This window comes from Apis cerana, linkage group LG5 (assembly GCF_029169275.1).
Source record: "Apis cerana isolate GH-2021 linkage group LG5, AcerK_1.0, whole genome shotgun sequence".
Lineage (NCBI taxonomy): Eukaryota > Metazoa > Arthropoda > Insecta > Hymenoptera > Apidae > Apis > Apis cerana.
This window is the reverse complement of record NC_083856.1, coordinates 7,751,987-7,769,239: the sequence shown is the minus strand read 5'-3', so window position 1 is coordinate 7,769,239 and position 17,253 is coordinate 7,751,987. Positions and strand designations below refer to the sequence as shown.

The 17,253-nt window shown below is 46.3% G+C and overlaps 1 protein-coding gene and 1 long non-coding RNA gene across 9 annotated transcripts in view; one reads left to right on the top strand and one right to left on the bottom strand.

Moving 5' to 3' along the window:
• The window catches only part of LOC107994307 (homeobox protein homothorax), a 483,716-nt gene that overhangs the window by 258,995 nt on the left and 207,468 nt on the right, over positions 1-17,253 (bottom strand). The gene's annotated exons all lie outside the window — the stretch shown is intronic.
• On the top strand, positions 1,550-2,339 carry LOC133666085 (uncharacterized). The gene is made up of 3 exons (XR_009829697.1): positions 1,550-1,640; positions 1,743-1,874; positions 2,011-2,339. It is a non-coding gene; the product is annotated as an uncharacterized LOC133666085 (long non-coding RNA).

Here is a 17,253-nt window from a genome sequence, read left to right as displayed (position 1 = left end):
GCCTGGAATTACCTGTTCTCCGCATTTTTGTAGACGACCCGTGTCACACCCTTCCAACTCGGAGATTTTACCTCTTACGTAGATAGACATAATTTTCTGCATCGGATTCAAGAATTTTCGCTTCGCGATTAAAAAGATTATGGCCGATCGGAGAATAATTCGAGATATATGCAACTAGAAGACAAAAAGAAGAAGAAAAATGCAGATATATCGCAACAAAAATTATGTTTCGCTTTAAACGATTCGTGTCATACTCTTGCGACTAAGGTTTTTTTATGTATTGAGAATTTTTACTTGAGGATAAAAAGAAAGATAATCCAAGAATGATTCGAGACTTGTTTTCTCCACCGATGTATCTTTAGCTACATTTAAATAAAAAAAAAAGAAAGACGGATATACCGAGCGTTCTCTAAAATACTTGCACACGCTGACCGAATAGCGCAATCTTTGTAATAATACAAAATATTCGTTACGGCTACGTTGCAAGAAAACACGTTCGAAGCGCGTGATAAATACTTTTACTTCTTAAAATAAATACATATTCTTCGAAAAAGGAGAAAAAAAGAAGGAAAAAAAGAAAAAAAAGAAAAAGAAATAATTCCTCTTACGAGAGGGATCGATAAATACGAAATCCCATTCGGCCCGATAATTTCACAATCCGTGTGTGTATGAAATAATCCACGCGATATTCGCAACGGTTTAACGATCCAGCACACGTAATCCAACCGGCATAAAAGAAATCGCCGTTTCGAGGTATACACGATAACGAAGCGGGTTTCGAAACGGAACGCGTCGCTTCGCGATCCTTCCCGACTTAAAATAGAGGCTCGACCGTGCGAAACGGGGACGAGGAGATATCCCGGGCAAGGAGCAATACGCGATACACACATTTATCGGCGCGCATGTACGCGCCGATATCGTAACGCCATAATTCGCGGCCTCGTAAAAAGATTCCGGCCGCCGCTGCGCGATTGCAGCCGTGGACGGTGGATATGCAAATGGCTCTCTCTCTCTCTTTCTCTCTCTCTCGATGAAGCACGGCTGGGGGTCCCGCAACGTCGAGACAAAGTCACAGCGGGATCCATTCTGTTTCGATCCTCTCGCCATCTCCCGCCTCCGCCTCCGCTCCAATGAAATTTTCCACGACATTGCGTTCGAATGCGATTAAAGCGCGTATAGCGAGCTGATACTCCGTGGAAACGGATGGAAAACGGACCCCATTCCCCCGCGTTTTACGCGCTCCTCCACGAGACTCCCTCTCCCCTTCCTTCCTTCCTTCCTTCCTTCCTTCCTTCCTTCCTCTCTCTCTCGTCTCTGCCGTCGAGATCCTTCGTTCGTCGAGCACGCGAAATCGAATTGCAACTTGTAGCGGACGGGGACACGAGTGATTCATCGGCGGAACATCGGCCTGATTACTTTCTGCTATCGATTTAAGTGTCTTTCGCGAAGAGGGTGTAGGTTTTATTTTCTTGTTCGAATTGGGGACAAAAGTAACCTTTCCAGTCGATTCAATTTTAACGTTGTTTTTTTGTTAAACTTTCTAGGTAGCTAGGCACGAGTCGAGCGAGTCTATAGATTTCTAGGAACGAAGACGAAAGTTTACTTTACATGAATAATCACCGTTAATCTTCGTTATCTAGGTGTGTATATATATATATATATATATGAATTATAGGCGCCAGTAATTTACTTAATCAGGATACAACAGTATTGTACGATCTCTTTTGTTCCCTTATTTCCAGGAGGGTTTCGCGAGATATCGAGTCGTCAATTTTCTTCCAACAGAAGGATATTCGGGGAATTTTCTTGGCTGACAGTGATGGACGGATAACCTACGCACGACCTCGCGAAGGTTTCTTCGAAGGAAGATCCAAGTATCTCTCTTTCTTTTTGCCTCCTTTCCTATATTACGAATCGTTCAACTATCTCTGCGATATAATTTCCAAGAAATCAACCGCTATATTTTCTTCGTGGCGGGAAATAATTCTGGATATTTTCCAAAATTCTCAGGATCCGCGTTCGACCGTGGCCCGCGCTCTCATCGGGGGAAGTTAGCGGCACGAGGGTAACCTCGAGAAACAAGCGACGACGTGGATATAGGATCGCGGATAGAGGTGGCTCGCGGCGCTTCACCAAGAGCAATATACGCGTCATATATCACCTGGCTGTAGCCAATGCTACGGCGGAGAAGGAAAGGTGTGCGTGAGGCTATCTGCGCGCCATAAAACACTCGCGCCCTGCTCCACGAGGGGTTGCTGGCCGTTCGGTGGCGGATGTCACCACAGGTGCGGACATTCTCATCATAAATACCGGTCCTGCGATACCTACACCCGTTTGCTTCAACCTAATTGGGGCGTGGCTGCGGTTACACCTTCGAGACATCGCGCCTTCCTTCCCTTCCCTTCGTGCCGAGACTTCGTTCCCCGCGCAGTTCCTTGTGTGCAAGAGGATTCTTTATCCTATATACGTGTCGATCGTAACGAGGATTTTTCTTTCGTTTCGTATTTTTCTCTTTGAAAATTCCGTTGCGAGAACGAAGAACTTGACGGATGAACAATAAATTCACGAAGGGTTAAGGGAGGGTTGAGAAAAGTAGATGAGACGAGAGAGATAGGCAAGGGGAACACCTTGGAGATCAAAGATATCTGGCAGCTTGTCGAAGGTTGTCCAGGTTCGCGTGGGAGGCTGGGAGTAGAGATAGCGAGAGATTTGGGGCCGAGACAAGAGCGGGAACGTCGATTCACGCGGCAATGAACGATAAACCCCCCGCCCCCCACGAAAAACGTGGGAAAATCTCGCCTTCCCGGGAGAGAATAGTTCCGTTCGCTCCATTTTATTCGCGCTCGAGTGAAGGAAAAGAAAGAAAAAACGTACAGATTGAATTTCGTACAGATAATTTCCAACTCCAGTTTCGTGATCGATCGTGATCGATTGTAACGTGAAAAAAACTTCGTCTAAAAATAATTTTAGATCGCTTCGCTCGTGTACGGACAAAATACCAAAGTTAAATAACTTTGCCAATTCCATTCACACACGTGAGAAACCAATTCGTAATGATTAAAAATAACTCGGAAGGCAATCAAAGCGACCCCACACAGCCGTCGAACGAAAAGGTGTTCCCCGGTAATGGACTATACTGCGTGCGTGTTCCATCGCAGGGGTGGACGAGAGACGAGAGAGAGAGCGTTAAAAGGTAGGTTGGATCCGGCACACCTCCGCTTAACCACCTCGAATCATTTCGCGCCCCCTCCTCCATCCACTTCCATTCTCCCCTTCCCTCTGTTTATATCGGTCGAATTTATAGCGTGGAACATCCATCCAGGGGACCAGGGGACCTTAACTGTCCGCTGGCATGGAACCTGCGAAAGATAACGAATGGGAGAGGCAACGAATGAGAGATCTCTTCCTCGCCTCTTCTCTCCGGTCGAAGGAAGGCCAGGTAACGGTACGAGGACGATGCGTATTCTCGTGGAGCCATTGGCGTAGCTCCGGACGGATCGCGTTCTCCTCGCGCAATTCTTTTTCAAATCAACAAGAGTAATTTTTATCTTTTTTATCACATCCTTTCGATTAATTGCTCCGAGAGGGGGAGTTCGAAACAACGGATAGTCGGGTGCCCAAGTTGAGTTATGTAAATTATTCGGATGAAAATGGTGAATCGAGTTTTCCCAGGTTCAGACCCCAGGCGAAGTTTCCAAAGTAAACAATATGCCGAACACTTGTCCCTTCTCCGAGAGGAGCATACATGAACTGTCTCAACAAGACCACTCTTACCAATCCCCCTCCCCCCGCTGTAATTCTCTAATAACACTGGAAGCCATCTTATACGAAGAAAACCAAAACCTTAAACAAAACTGAAAACCTCTCAAAGGAAAAGGAAAAAAAAAAAAAAAAGAAAACTAAAAAGACACTTCTTCGCTGATAAATACTTAAACTCGTCGACGTATGTGGCCGTAAATAAATATCCACACACCCCGCCCCTTATCAAACTTCTTCAAACCACCAGAAATTCCCCTTTCACACGCGATCCATCCTAAACTATCCAACTTCGAAAACGGTTAAACGAGCTCCTCCTCCGGTTGAAACTCAAGCTTCCTTATTCGATTCTTCCATCTCGCTACCGGAGATAAACAGAGGACGAGAGATAGACAGATAGATAGAGAGACAGAGAGAGAGAGAGAGAACACGTATACGCGCAATACTCCACGACGACGAAAATTGTTCTCGCCTCGGTAAGCTCGCTACGTATGCACACGTCCCGGTTCACCGGCAATCCTTAATTATTATCGTCGTTCCACGCCAAGAGAGAAAGAGAAAGAGAGAGATAGAGAGAGATAACCAGAGACCCGGCGCGAGACTCTTTACGAGGCTTCCTCGTCGAGAGTAGCTCGAAGACAGATACGAGATGGCGAGGCATGCGGCTCGATGGCGCGCGCGAAAACCTCTCTTAACCGGCGCTGTTATACGTGCCACGACGCGGCATTTGCGTTTTGATTAAATCTGGCGAGCGTGTGATGGTGCGTTTCCATGTTGAGAAGAACGTAACGCTACGGCGGCACACACCGCGAAGGCGGGATGAGAATTTTTCCTCGCTCGAGGACTCCGTGCGAAAACGACGGTTAATTACGCGAGGAATCGTAGACGGGAGGAGGGTGGTTCGATTTGTGACGGTCGTTGTTATTTTAGTATATCGTATCGAAGAGAAGAAAACATATTTGATGAATGAAATAATTTCGATCGAAGATAATGATGAATTCTCACCGAATTTGGAATCTTAAATCGGATATGGAAACGTTGTTTAGAGATATATATATATATAGGGCGCGTGACGAAAGGAAAAAGAAGTCACGTTCGCTCGTTCGTTACGTGGCAGAGGCACGAGACCATGTGTGAAGAGCACTTGGCATCGGAGTCTGTTGGCTTAAGGCTAACGGCGAGGCGGACGGGTCCGTCCAAGTGTTGCTCGGTTTGTTGCTAGACCGTGTTTGAACATATTTCCCGCTACTCGAGGAAACGGGACTCATCATCCTCCAAACGAGCAATCCATCGAGTCTCCCTCACCATCCGCAATTTTCTATCTCCTGTAAATTTCCTCGATTCTTTTTACACCTTCGAGACGACTTCGGTCGACGACTTCCTCGCCGCGCGTTAAACTACACGCCATAAAATAATAGACTAGACGAAAGAGAGTCGAAAAAGAAGAAGAAAAGTCATCCTCGATAATCTAGAAACGATCCAATCTTCCTCCTCCAGAAGATCGAAAGCATCGTCGTCGTCGAGTCGATCAAGATTCATCCATAAGAAAGCAACGTTAACAAACGGCACTCCTCCTCTCTGGGCTGGGAGGAGAGGGCGTCGATCGCGCGTTATCCAGACGGCACACATCCCACACGGTCTTACGATTATCGCGACGTGTGTACCAGCGTCGCGGGAATATACACACGAGGAAGTCGTTGCCGACAACGAACAGGCCGACAAGCACCGCGACGGCCATGAGCGCGGCTAACAGGGTAAACATCAGAGCCAGTTAACCGGTCAAATATTTGTACCTGGCCGGATCCCCGCCCGTTATCTCGAACACCGTCGGCTTCTATACGAACTCTCCAAACCAGACAGAGAGAGAGAGAGAGAGAAAGAGGGAGAGGGAGAGAGAGTGCGTTGAAGGGAAGAAGGCACGGGAGGAACGAAGAAGGAAGGAAGAAGAGTGTGGAAGAGGAGGTGGGCACCTATTATTAACGAAAAAAGGCCCACCTTCTCACCGAAAAACCGGAGACAATAAAAGCGCGGCTTGTTCCCCGTTTTTCCTCGTGAAGGCGGCCATTTCCGGTTTTCTTGCGACGCGATAATCTAATCTACCTTTACGACGGGTGGCGTTTAACCTGCGTGCCTCGCGTAAGAGGATACACAAGGCCAGGCGTCGGAGAAAGGTGTCGTTGTTTTCGCTCGAATCCTCATTCCGCGGATGGCGGATCTAATCTCGACGCGATTTCCGGTGAGAGAGAATCGTCTTATACATGGAAAATCCAGGCGAGATTATTCCTCCCTCGATGGAGGAATAACGATATCAAGAAGGTTAAATTTGTTCTTTCTCGTCGATCGGGAAAGTTTCGAGAAACACGAAACTTCCCTTCCTTCTTCCGTTATTTTCTTCGAATTCTCGTGTAATGATAAATCGTATAGAATGATGCAAAAAATTCCGAGGAACATTTCAAAATCTTCAAACGTCGGGAAAATTTTATTTCCCCACTTCCAGGATTAGCTCTCTCCCTCTCTTTCGTAATTACACGAAGGAACACGTTGGAATAATGTATCGGTTGCGTGCCTGGCGCCGTGAAAAGAAGTATTAGGACGATGGACGGTGCTTAAGAGTTGCTCCGGAGCGAGATCGATCTTAATCCGGGAGGCAGAGGTAGCGGTCCTGGTATCGGGGTATTAGCCCCCATCATTCGTGGGATAGATCGCGAGAGGCGATGCGAGGAGACGAAAAGAAAGATGAAAAGAAGGAAGGAGGGGGCGAGGAAGGGGAAGGGAGCGAGACGTGGCGCGAGTTCGGCACGGTGCGTTACCAGGCGAAAGCACATACATCAGCCTCGTCGGCTAATCTGATTCCCCTAACAATGTGCACGCGTCGGAATCTTCTTACATCCCCCTTCCTCTCTTAGCCCCACCAACGCTTCCGTGTTCCCCATCTTTATTTCTCCTCGGGCCGCCGGTGAAAGATGGCCAACCGGAGGGAAAACTGTACACGTCCAGGCCGATGCTCATCCCCCCACTCCTTTCGACGTATAGATTTTGGATTTGGACCCCACTCGGTCCAATCTGAGCGCAAACCCGCGTAATCTCGCGCTAATAACCGCGATTTATCCTCCTGTCTCCTATTCCCGGAACCTTGACGCCCTCTTGATCGTCGAGCGTCGATTAGAAAAAGCGTGGTGGGAGTCGGGGGAGGGGAAGATTTTCTCCTATGTTTGAGAGAATCGATAAAAGCAGTTCTAGAGAATCGATTAAAAATTTTGATTCCTCCATTTACGATAACTTGATAATTGCCATTACAAGACTCAGAATCCTCCAAATCGTATCAACCCCATCGATTCTTTATCGCTTCATCTTCTCGATCGCAAGGATAGACGAAAGCCACGTATTCCCTTAGAGATTATCGGAAGGCGTGAATAACCGGTGATAAATTTACGATGATAAATTTACGCGAATCGTTCAATTGAATTAACATTACACGAACGGCGCCGCGACAATCGCGTTTCGAGAGGAGAAACTCTTTTTCCGTCGCTCGAAAGGTCGAGAAAGGAAGAGAATCGTTCGCGGATTGATCCACCACTGTTAGGTTTAATTAGACTTTGGCCCGATACAGACTCTTGTCAACTTGTCTCGCGGGGACTACCTCGTAACGAGGCTGTGTTGTACGCTGCTTGTACGCCGGTAAACGAGGGAGGATTTAAGAGGTTCGCCGATTGTTCGACACGGGAAGACGGGATAGTTCGACCGGTAATAGAATTCCACGAGTTCGTGCAAGTTTCACTTTATTTATTATCTTGTGATCGTTGTTCTTGTGATGAATAATGGAGCGCATATGTATCAATGTGAATTATATAAAACGTGTATTAATCGATGAATGGGGAAAAATTTGATGCGTGATTTTTCTTGATTTTCGAGTCGATCGATCGATAGTCCGAGTTAAATTAAGGATCCTTCGCGCTGCCTAAGATTTCTCGTTTATGTTCCAATAATAGAATTCGTATCTAATGGAATGAAATTTCCTTCGAAGAAATTCATTCCTCTTGATTAGCGGATTTATCGTGCTTCGAATAAAAATGACGAATCGCAACGATAAAAATCCCCTCTCCCAGTGACGAAGGACAAATTTTCACGATACACCTTCCTCGACACGAAGGAACTTTATTGCAAGGCTCGGTCGTTAATCCGTACGCACGGAACGTATGTTAAATAAAATTTTTGAGATAATAGACGTCGACATTCAACCACTTCTCTCTCCCTTTCTCTCTCGAAAAATTATCCATCCAACATGAACGTGACACGATCGAATGAGAGGCAGTTAAGGATGAGCAAGACCGGTGGCTAGACGTCCCACGTCTCGTCGTGTCTCGTGGAAGGTGGATTGCTCGTGGATGGCGAGAAAACGTGGGAACAGATCGACGATTTGCTACACGGCAAAAGGTACACGTTGGACGAGAGTCAGACTTCGCGACACCAGAATCTTTCTTCCGTTGCACGGTGAATCCCGTGTGGGTTGAATCAATTACCAGCGAGCCCGACACCTGGACGCAAACGTCATTAACATTTAAGCGCGTACACCCACGGCACCCGCCGAATTCGATAAATCTCCCCGGAATTGTGACGGAATAATGGTAACAGGACCGCTAACAACGTCGTTAGCTGGAGACAACGCAGGAATTTTCTCTTCCCTTCGTTTGATCGATGGATCTGGCTTCGCGATCGATTGTAACGGCGAGGATATTTCGGGAAGAGAAAAATGAAGAGGAGATGTCGATTTTTTTGGTCGTGAACATATATTACCAATTCAAGATTGGACGGATGAGAATGAGATATCGCGACATTTGTGAATTTGATACGTTTAAAATGTTTTAAAAATCGATTAGGTTCAACATTTTAAATGTCGAGAATGTATTAAGATGAATATTTTATCCTTTTTTTTTTCCATATCGCGTATACTTAAATTTTATCAATTCCAAATTTAATACGTGCAAATTAAATGATAAATTTTTTTCATACCAATTATTATATAAAATAACTACGTAACAGCCCTTATTTATCAACTTTAAAAAATAGAAAGGAATATCTATTTTTCTTCTCGCGTACGAATGCGGAAATTTCGCCGCATCTTCAAATAACCTCCACCTCTGCCCAATATCCACGGCGGAACGCGAACAACCATCCACGTCCCATCCACGATCGAATCGGCCCTCCCTCGGAAAGAAAAGGTTCTCATTAAAGCCCCTGGTAGACACGGGGTCGGAATCGCGACTAGACGCAATTACACCGACACGGAATGACTAATGTCTTTTTTATCTATTCCGCCACCGTCGCCCACCCCTCCGCGCCGATGTCATTACGGGGTCGTTAATGTATCGCCTCTGGACTATTTCGGGACCGCCCTCGTTTCGCGCCTCGGAACCTTCTCCTCCTCCTCTCCCCACAACCGAGGAGAAGGCTTCCTCCTGATTTCGTATGCGCCCGCACTCTCGGCTCAGGGTTTAAAGTTGCGCGCCCGGTTATCGTTTAATGAAATCAACGGATGAGCGTCCAAGTTAAATGCGATCAAACCTCTCCAACCAACCTCTCCTCGATCGTGTGGGGGAGGAATGGGGTGGCAAGAGAGGGAGAAGAGCGAGCTCCTCGAATCGCATTTTAATTTCCGAGTGCCATTAGGGCTTCGACGGGAAGTCGATCGCGCCGACGCTTCTTTGAGCCATTATTGAGGGGAGAAAATTACGCGGGGAGGGGGAGGGGAGCACGAGGTATTCCGAACCCATTTTTTACCATTTTAACACGCGAGTCGAATTCGGGACGAATATTTCCAAGTTATATTTTTTTTAAAACGCAGTAACGAACAATCTTGTCGAATCAAGCGTTTATTTTCGACATTTTTGCAGCAGTAAAAAAAAAAAAACAGTCACGAACGACTCATCCGTCGTCTAATTTCAAATTAATTTAAATCAAAGGGAGGAAGGATTATCGGTCGAAGCGATATTTCGAATAGGGGGAAAAAAAATGAGGGAAGTTCCTTCCGTTTTAATTACACGTTTTAATCTCGAAAGCGTCCAACGTTTAACTAAGTGTGGCGATACATAGCTCGATTCCGCGGAGCCGCATAAAGTTCTCGACGCAATGACGTGATTGAAGTAATCGCGGTAGAAATGGGCGCGGCGATCAGCGTGTTACGCTCAATTGTAATAAAGCTGGGCAAGAGGGTGGGCGTGGGGAGGGAGATTTAATATATATATATACTCACGATCTGTACACGTAGTCACGTCCCCGGGCAACGTTCAGAAAACGAAGTCGTTCACACTTACCTGAAACAAAAGAGAATTACTCGGTTAGTTACGCGATCGAAGATAAATCTCGGCCGGGTAAAAACTAGCCGCGCGGAGATTTTAATCGGCTCAAACGGGACATAGCTTTATTTAATTAGCCTCGTGTGCAATTCTCGCGAAAAATTCCCATATCGGTCATCTCGAAACGATTTAAGATTCCTTTTTTTTTGTTTTGTTTTTTTCCTTCATCGTCATAAACAAGAAGATATAAACTTCTTACAGATCAAATATATTTTTCCTTCTTCCTCGTTCCCTTTCTTTCTTTCTTTCTTCTTCGTTCGAGTTGTTCGTGCCACGAGCTTCGAACATTCCCACGAATCGTCTCGAATCGAAGGATCGAGGAGGAGACGCGGCTCGGATCAGCACCGGTAAATAAACCGTTCGGGCATAAAATTCAATTCTTCCCCGTGCACGAGGGAGGAGGGAAGAGAGAAAGTAATGGCGTATAAGCTCGCTTTATATAGGCTTCCTCGAGACAGCTTGCGCTCCTCGATGCGTCATGATCCCCATGTATTTCGGGGATGATTTTCGAGGAATTGAAAGTGGTAAGGACTCGCCCACCGACTTCCAACCGTAGCACGAAGGATAAAGAAGGAATAGTTTCTTCTTTCTCCGTTCGAGAATCGATACGACAAGATTAATTTTTACGGAAGATGAAGAGCAAGAAGGAGTTTTCTCTCCGCATCACACGGTACGAACACGGTACACCACCGTGTACTCCATCCTCGCCCCCGTAATGGCACTTGGCGGCAAGACTCTTTTGCGGCGCGAGAACGGTATTGTCTTTTTACGGCCACCGCAGGCAACGGCGTTCCTCGACGCCCAGAAGGGAGAGGCGCAAGAGCGAACCGTTTCCAGTCCTCTTCCTCCTCCTCGAGCACCTCCACACCTCCGGCTGCCGGCATTATCCGGCCGAGATCACCTTTTTACCGGTCGTTGCGACCTCGTCATTCCTCCCTTATCTCTGGGAAACGTTTCCCCCTCCACGAGAACTCGAGGAGGAGGAAGAGGAAGAAGACGAGGACGAGGACGAAGGATCTGGAAGTCTGGCCGGGAAGGGTGGAGGCCGTGACGAGGTCGTCAAATCCTTGGGCCGATTGAAAATTATACAGGGATCAAGTTTACGAGCGGACGCTTTACCCGCTCTCAAAGAGACGAGCAACCTGCTACCGCCCGCGATAGCACAAGGTACCGATCGTTCGCTCGCTGTTTTATGAACCGACACTACGCGTGCCACCGTGTGTTATGACGCGTTACGTGTGATGATGCAGTGGGTCAGTGGAACGATGGAGAGAAAAATCTTCTCGAGGAAGTTGTACGCGATTAATGACACTGATAAAGCGACCGATACATCGTCCCGCTATCTTCTTCTCGTGTTTCGCTCGTATCGTTTGATTTTTATCACGTATACGAAGAAAACATAGAGAACGACAACGTAATTCTGAAGAATTAATGGTATGACGATTACAAATAATTATCGATGATATTGATGATATTAATCGCGCCGATCTTCGAGGGACGTGTAATTAAACGTGTTCTAATTTTTAGATCACCGCCCTTCCCCCCTCCTCCTCCCGGCCCCGATATGAAAATACTCTTCGAGCTGACTCAATTCCTAAACGGATGTATATAAATTACGATTTATATTTATATACGACTTGGGGCCGTTGCTGGCAAAAAACCAGTAACCGATAACTCGAAAAAAATCGCTAACGAGCACTTTGTCCGATGAAACCCGTAACGATTGATGTTTGAAATTACGAAGGGGCCGTGGACACGCACGCGCAGATTAACGAGCAGAGACGGCAGAATTACGGAAGAACCGGAACCGCCGGCACGGCGATCCACGCGCGATAATTGCTCGTTTCATGGGGACACGATGGGATTATAAGTAAGGAATTATGCAGCGTCGTAAACAGGCGATGCTTTCACGTCTGGAGGAAACGTAGGCACTCGTTAAACGGTTGCTGCCGGCTATCGTCGATTTATTCGCGCGTGTGTCGCGGCCACGTTGTAACTACTCCATTAGCGGGTGAGTGTATACAAATAGCCAAAGTCATAGGAGTATTGAGCTCCGATATACCGCTTTTCTTTTTATCAGAGACCTTCTGTTCTATTATTAGATTTTTCTTTTTCTCTCTCTCTTTCTTTCCGTTCCATTGTAAAATAAATGCCTGCGAATGATTCCTCTGTATAATAACATCGATCTGATCGTTGTCGAAGTTGTCGAAGAAGGGAAAAAAGGTTGCAATATAAATGAATATTTCTCGTCTGAGATCCTCGTAATAAGATGATTGAAATTTAACGAATAATAAGGCACGAATTGTAGAGAAATAAAGTTTTAAAGTTCCACGAGCGAAACGATAAAATGAATCGGCTGTTGGTTCAGATGGGACGTAATAATCAAGGTCCTATATCGTGGAAACGCGGGGGAATTTTCGCGATAAGACTATTTTTTTATTCGAGGCACTCGAAGAGTGTGAAAACGTCACGAGCAGGAGTCGGCCGAGCACCTCTCGTCGTTTTGAACGACTTCTTCGCGGCCTGTCGGCGTGACGGCCGCGTCAATGACGGCACGTGGTTCACGCGTGCATAAATAATTCACGCTGTCACGCGCACGAATAACGGTCGTGCTTCGCTCTCAATTAACCGACCCGCGTCGTCTAGACGTGCCCGCGAAATCCGGCGAGATGCTGCCGCTTTTGGGGAGGGAGAGGGGGAGGGAAACGCGGTCAAGAGAGCGAAGCTCGGTTTATTTTTAATTTTAAAAACAAAAAGGGGAAAAAAAAGAAATTTCCCACGCCCTCTATATCCGTTCATCACTAATTTTACTCGTCACGCTATATAATATAGAAAAAGAAGGAAAAGAGAGTTTGAGATGGGGGAAAATTTCTAACAAATAATTATTCTCGTAAAAAAATCACAGTTTCCGTATTATAACAGGGAAAGTTTGAAATTGGAAAAAGAAATTCTCCTTCGCGTTTCGAATTTCCATGATAATCCAGAAAAAAAGATAAAAAAAAATAAAAAAAAGATGGCAATAAAACGCACGGATAATTAAAATGGATTGGTGACCCTATTTATTTATCGTACTTAATTAAACTAAAGTCGAGTGGGAAGACTTGATTGCAACGAAAGGGAAAATATCGCATTGCGTCTACTCCGTCGACTCGAGAGATTTTCATCGAGAACAAGGAAACGTAGTTGGAAAGTTAATGCCTGCCGCGGTAATGGGGTATCTCTGTAAGTAAAGCCCCACCCCCGCCTCCTTCTCTCCATTACAACGAAGCGAGGCCGGACTCCATACGTTAGGCGCGCAGACAGCCTCAAATTGCTTCATTAGCCGCGCGATATTTTATATAAATTGGAAGGCTAAATTACCTGGCGGCGGACATCGGCGAAAAATTCGTAATTAGAGCGAGTAAAATAGCGCGGGAACGAGTGGGGGTGCGAATTAGAAAAGCCAAAGATAATGAAAGAGGAGGGGAAATTCGTAAGGCTGTTTGTTAAAATTATTCCTTCCAAACGAATGCCTCATCTTTTTGATTCGCCTGCAAACGATTCTTTACGAGGATCTAAATTGTTTCTTGAAAAAGTTTACAAATGATTAATTCTTTCCAAGAGCCAGCCAAATCAATCAGAAGATCTTCCTTCCAGCAACTCCACCGTTAACCACGCGCTTCTTCGTCGCTTCCCGATTTACAACCGAGTTGTCACCGATCCAAGACACCCTGTTTCACTCTCAACCCTTGTTTCAACGACTTTAAACGTTGAAAATCGAGAAAGGAGAGAGACTCTTTCCTGGACGAATCGTCGCCGAGAAAGAAGGAGAGAAGCCGCTTTTACTTAATTTCCTCGGCGGGCGAAAACTTCTTATTATCATCTCTCGACGTGTCCCGAGTTTTTTCATTCCCTCCCCCTTTTCTTTCCAACGAAAGACAAAAGCAGGATCCCCAGAAGGATGTCTCTTGCGAAGAGGGGAGGGAGGGTGGTTGGAGTCGAAATGAATTGGCAACTTTTAATTAAGATAGTATCGTCCTCGCTTCTTCATCCCCGCTCGCGAGGATGCTCTCTTTCTCCGGGAGATCGGCGGAGAAGACTGTTCCGTCTTACGAACCTAACGAAACTAAGGGAGGGGGTTGGCGTTTCTTCGAGGGACGCGGTTAGCATTCTTTTTGTTCATGCCAACTATTCATCATGGGTGACACTTCTCGAGATAGAAGGGAATCGTGCCCTCCCCTCTTCCTTCTTCCGCGCGAGAAGAAAGGGAGAGACCGGCCGATCTCTTCCTCCTCTTGCCCTGGGGATTTCCTAATGTGGGACTACCTCCGTATCTTGGTTGCACCGGGGAGGAGGATCTGTCCTCGCGTAACAGCGCATCGAGCACGCTGCGAGGGAGATTTTAATCTATCGTTTCAAGCGGAGATGACGATGATGATTCGTCACCATCGAACGAAGCAAAATTCACGAGTTAAATTCACAAGTTTCTCGGATCAACTACTAAACTATGCTGCCATCGGCTAGTTGTTGGCGAACCTAAAGGCCAAATGCCTCTTAACTTTCGATCATCTAGCTCTTGGGTCGACTCTTTCTATCTTCCTCGAACGAATCGAAGATGGAAAGGTACTCTACTCTAAACATAATTGACTATTCGCAAAATCCTTATCGACTATTTATGAGAATCCAATTATGCGAACCAGTGGTGGTTACTTTCATAATTTATCGTTCAAAATATAACAATAAATCAATTGCTAAACGGTCGAGGTTGTATAAAAAATGGATAAGAGCCATATCGAGTAAATGTTATTTAACCATTTTAATAAGTAATTACTTAAAGTAACTTTATTATTAATTGCCCAACTCCGACAAAACGCTGGTGCTCGAACGAAATCCCCCTCTCGTCGCTATTTCGATTGCCATCGTCTCCGAACCGTAAACCGTAAACTCGCATCGATTATTAAATCCCTCTTTTCACTTTCAACGCGAAAGGAAGGAGAGCTTACCGCGTAACTCGAGCCCGTTTCCAATTTGACAAAGGCAAAGTTATGTCGGCCAGGTTTGGGAAAAGAGTAGAGACGAGAGAGAAAGAATCGGGGGGAGGATGTGAATAATAAATGCGAGTCGCGAGGAAATAACGTAATCATGGGAAGCGCGACGTGTGACACGCGTGCCATTTTTCCCTCCAACGAAAGCCTTTTTTCCCGCAGCCTTTTTTCCAGCCTTGGGTCCCCCTCCCTCCTCTCCCCAAAAGAGACGAGGCCGGGGCCGCGCGCGCCTTCCTCGGTCCGCGGTCCCTGTGAAAACGAGAACGGGGGTGGAAAGGAGGGTTTGGTAACCGGCAGGTGGCTGTTAACGTCCCCCGGGAGCCTCTGATAAAAACAAATGGTGGCGCGAAGGCAAGACCGGGCAAGAGGAGGGTTCCACTCCCTTACACTCCCGCCTGAGAAAGAAATAAAGAAATTACTCGGTGCCGCGCCCTCGTGTAAACAGAGCCGATGAATGGCAGAGGAGGGAATTTTCTTTTTTCTTTTTTTTTTTTTTTTTCCACCTCGAAGGAGAACAGACTTTAATCGCGCCGCGCGAAATTAAGGCTCTCCTCCGTGGACCATCCCCCATCGAAGGGGGTGCCGTGCTCCGTGGAACGTGTCGCGTTAATCGACTGTCAACGTTTCTCATCTTCATCAAGTTGGATATCAAGATCGAGGGTATTGTTATCATCGTTTTTCTCGAAGTGTTTTAATTTACCAGTTTGCGAGACGATCGATGTTTTTCTCGTAGGAAAATATTCTTGTGATACATAAAATAGTTCGAACGTTAAATTTTGTATTGTATAAAACGTGTATGTTGCGTCTCAAGTTCAACGATTCTAGATTCTGGATATATTTCTAATCGATATTTATTGCTAATAAAGGAAGACCGCCATCTGATAATAAACAGGGGAAACGAAAAGATTTAAACTAGAAGTTTAAAAAAGATCATCCCCCGGGCGAGGAGCAACCGACCAGGAAACCTTCTTACCCGCTCGGGGGTGTGGGTAACCGTTAATAAAGTTAGGATTCTCAGTAGGGAGGATAACTCGCCGCGAAGATGGCAATATAAAGTCGTCGTTCGTCCTCGTAACGATGCTTTATATAACTGTATCAAAGAGAGAGGCCGCGACCCCCTTCATTCTCACGGCGTTGCCACTCCATAGAATATTTAAGGTTCAATTTCATACCATCTCGGTGGGTGTCTCAGTTCGTGGCATATTAAAAAAGAAGGCAATAAAATGTGCCGCACGCTCGAAAGCGAACAACGATAAGCGAGAGAGGAAAAAAGAGAGAGAGAAAGGAGAAGATAGTCGCGCGGAAAGCAAAAGAAATTGCGAAGAGGTCGATAGATCGAGGAAGAGCGGCACGATGACGGTGCATCCCCCGTGGCGTGCCACTTTCCACGTTACGTGCGATTATTATTCATTATGCGACGCGTGCATCGCGCGAGATCGCGAGAGGATCGGCCCGCGTACGCGTGCTGGTACGAGGGCTCGTTGAATTGCAAATTCAAGTCGGAGGAGGTGAAGAAACGAGAGAGGATCGGGCGACAGGGGGTTGGCCGGGATCTAGGACGCGGTGAGGAAAAAAAAAAAGAAAAAGGAGGAAGCGAGGAGGCCGGCCGAAAACCAGAATTTTTGCATACACGCGCGCGTCCCACCAGACACCCATCCATTTCTTTCGACGCGCATTTTGCATACGCGCAACACGCCTTTTCTCCGCGCCATCTTTCTCCCCTCTTTTCTTCCATACTCCTCTCCTCTCTCTCTCTCTCTCGAGCGAGTCGTAATTCTCTCTCTCTTTTTCTCTCCTCGTGGCGTATCATTATGGTTACGATATTAGGCATGCGAGGCAAACAAGCGGTTATATTCCATCGAAATGAGCTCTTTTCTGGAATTTTTCTTCCCTCCGTCGTGCTGCTGTGGTTGCCGCGGAGAGATAAGATGGGAAGAGAATTTTTCGGTCCACGTGATGCGAAGCACGGTTTCGATCGTGCACAAGCCGCACGACGCTATTGATAGAATAATTTTGATAAATATTCGTCAATTATTGCTCGCATCGGTCTACGCGAATATAGAAGCGAATCGAAGGAACTTCAATGCGCACAATCTGTGATCTGTGTACTAACTTTGATC